We start from the raw sequence: 3,416 nt of genomic DNA on the forward strand, positions 1-3,416 counted from the left end.
AGCAGGCTACCCCAGCAGGGGCATAAATGGTTTTCACGAAGAACCACCCTTCCGGAGTCCCCTGAAGCATTCTTATAGGCTGGAGAAAATGTTGTTCAGAAGGGTCGAGGGTACAACCGAAACTCATTACCACACCCATGGCGTGAGGTAGTAGATTTTGTAATGAGATACATAACCTGTGAGGGGAGGTATACCACCATGTTTAAATACCATTTCAGAATATTGGCTCACCTCCTATTCCCACATGCGAAAGACTTCTCATTGTATATGCCTTTCTTCCTGTTAAGAATCATCCAGCTGATGGCGTACTCTGCTCGGTGTTCGCAAAAAGTGGCAGCAATCATTACCAACCATGGCCTGGTCCAGCCGCTAGTCATGCATGCAATTGGTCGATTTCAAATTTCGTGGAAAACATTCCAGGATTCTACAGAGGAAGAAATAATTGCTACTAGAGCTACTAGAGAGGAATAGCATGAAGAGATGGAGGAAGTAACCATAGCAGAGGATGAATACATGGATCAAGAGGAACCAGAGGAAATGGAGATGGAACTTGAAGAGCGGGAAAAAAATCATGAGTATGAACTAGGAAGGACAATCAAGGCTACTCCACAAGAACCAGCCTCGACCTCAGAACCAATGGAAGAAGAAGTGTTGTAGCAAGAGGCCAATATAGAAAGGGCCACTAGCACCATGACCCAGGTTGTCCTTCAAGAATCAGCCTTGACTATAGAGCTAGTAGAGCAAAGCAGCATCACTATAATAAGCAAAGAGGGACCACATCAGGCTAAGGTGGAGGAATTCATTAATATTGCAGTGAGGGTGTCCCACAAGAACCAACCTCAACCGTAGAACCAATGGAGGAAGAAATAGAACGAGAAGGGCCTGAAGCTGAAAGAACTGTGGGGCCAACAGAAGAAGAGGATAGGGGTTTAATGGATGGAATTGATGTGATTATGTAAGAATCCATCTGGATCAATGTTGTGCTGGAAGAAACACTGCCGACATCATCTATTCAAGAAATGCTAGACATGGAAGGTGGTGTCCCACAAGAACCATCATTAACCTGTCCGACTTTGGAGACCACAGAGGAATTAAATGTCGGGATTGACGTTGTTCCACAGGAACCAGCGTCAACCTCAGAACAAAGGACTGCACAGGAAAGGGTTTTAACCTGGAGTGAAGACACTGCAGACAGAGGGAAAGAGCCTGTGACTACAACTGGGGCTAGAATAGATCAGGTAGGAGAATTCTTTCAATTTTCCTCTTACTTCTCCATTCTGAAAGGGGTAAGGGTGTCTCACTCTGCCCAACATACAGAAGAGGAGGTGGTCGTTCCGCCAATTTTGAAATATGATGGGTCAAAGAAGGGACCAGCTGCCATAGGCTTGTTGGCCATAGATCCCCATAGAGACCTCTATCAAGGACCCAGAATAGAGGAAGAGGCAGATGTTTTTGGAACAAGGGAACTTGGAAAGGAAAATTTGGTTGAACCACTGATGGACATTCACCAAGTAAGCCCACCACTTTTCGAGATAGCTTCACAACAGAGCAAGGTAGGAGACAGTAAGGAAATGGTTGCTCCCCAAGAAGAGAAACCAAGCAAAGAAGCCCCGTTGAGTAACCCTGTGGATACTCCCTCAAGTAAATCACCACCTATCGAACCAGCTGCAGTACCAGATGAGGTGGTGGTTAAACAAGAATGGGTGGAGTTGTGTGAACAATGAAGGCTGCCTATGAAGCAGAAATATCAGCTTCAGTTTAAAGAAACGATGTGACTCAAAACAGAGGTTAAGAGGCTGAGGAAACAGATGCACCGGTTGAAGAACCAAGTGAAGAAATATAAGCGGTGGGCTAAGAAGCCCAAAACCATGACGACCGAAGCAGGGACACAGGTAGATGAAGTGGCAAAAACTTCTGTTTCCACTCAGACAGACCCGATACAATATTTGTTTGAGAGCAGTACGGACCTGGAAATCCACCACGGCGCGATATCACAATGAAGCTAAGAAAAACCAAGAGCGAGCATCCACGACTATATTTGAATATGTAGAGCGCATTGATATAATGCGACTGAGGCATGCAAAGCAGCAACTCAAGGTGGAGCGGCTGGAAAGGCAAGTAGCAGAGTTAAAAACCAATAAAGAGAAAATGCTCCATTTAGCACAAGAAGCGATGGCATGTCACCCTCCTGCTTCCCGTTACTCTTTATTTTTGCATGAGCGCTTTATTTTCTTTTGTTTGGAAAGCATCCAGAAGGAAATTAGTCACGAGATTGAGGACGATGTATAGTTCCTCCGAACATTGAGATCCCATGATGTGCCAACTCAGCACTTGATGTGTGAGCTTTATATGCATGGGTATCTCTTGCATGTTGAGAGAGAATTTAATCTGGTCCCATATGTGTGGGACATTCATTTAAGGGCCCTCATCTCTTACACTTTTAATCAAATAAGTTGGCAGAAGGCTTCTAACACGTTCAAGTCAAATCAGGCCACGAAGCCTTTTATGGTAAGAGGAGAACCCAAGAGATCAGTGACTATGTATAATAAGCACACTACATTTTTGGAAATTATGGGAAACAAGGAACGGATGTTGAGGACACAAAAGTGGTGCATCGATCTCTGCGTCAAACAATTAGTCACATTTCAGGTTGAGGCCCTGGATAGTTGTCAGAAGAGGTGGATGATGTCACCCACATCTGTTCAGAATAGAGAACCATTTGGAGCACCAAATTTTGCACGGGCACTCAACAGGGTGCCAAGATATGTGGCGTGCATCCAAACATGTGGGGTCCGATGGATGGGAATTCGATTCCAGTACCCTATTCTATGGCTACCAGTGGAACGCTACACTCCAGCCTATAATGTACCAAATGATTGGTGGAAGGAAGTTCTCCTCTCAAAGGGGTTCAAGGTTTCAGGAATAGAAATGGCCGAGGAATATGATCTTGCCCGGCTTTAGGAAGCACGCAGCCTATCCAACCCATACCTGCGAAGACAACGAGCTACACGAGGGCGTGCAGAAGGCTAGTTGGGGGGAGATGTTGGGCAGCAAATTGGCCTATATTTTCCCTGCATTTCCACTCCTCTTTTCACCCTTTTTGCATTCATTTGCATATATTTACTCTGTAACATTATGATGTAATTCCCCTTTATTGTCTATTGGGATATTTAATTAATGAAGTAGAGTCATGAAGGTTTCTACCTACATAAACCACTTAAACTTGTGATGACCGCAGATTATGGAGCACAGGTTTTGATCGCACAACATATCGCAGCAGTTCCGCGATTCATAATAGTTGATCGACCACGACAAAACAACATAATTGATTGCATCTGCTCTCAACCCGTTTTTTACCATTCTTGTTCTTGGCTTTCTTGACACGAGTGCTGCTATACGACTGATGTATATCTTTG

This window comes from Pinus tabuliformis, chromosome Q, assembly GCF_031772625.1.
Source record: "Pinus tabuliformis cultivar Carrire ecotype Pingquan chromosome Q, CPIR1, whole genome shotgun sequence".
Lineage (NCBI taxonomy): Eukaryota > Viridiplantae > Streptophyta > Pinopsida > Pinales > Pinaceae > Pinus > Pinus tabuliformis.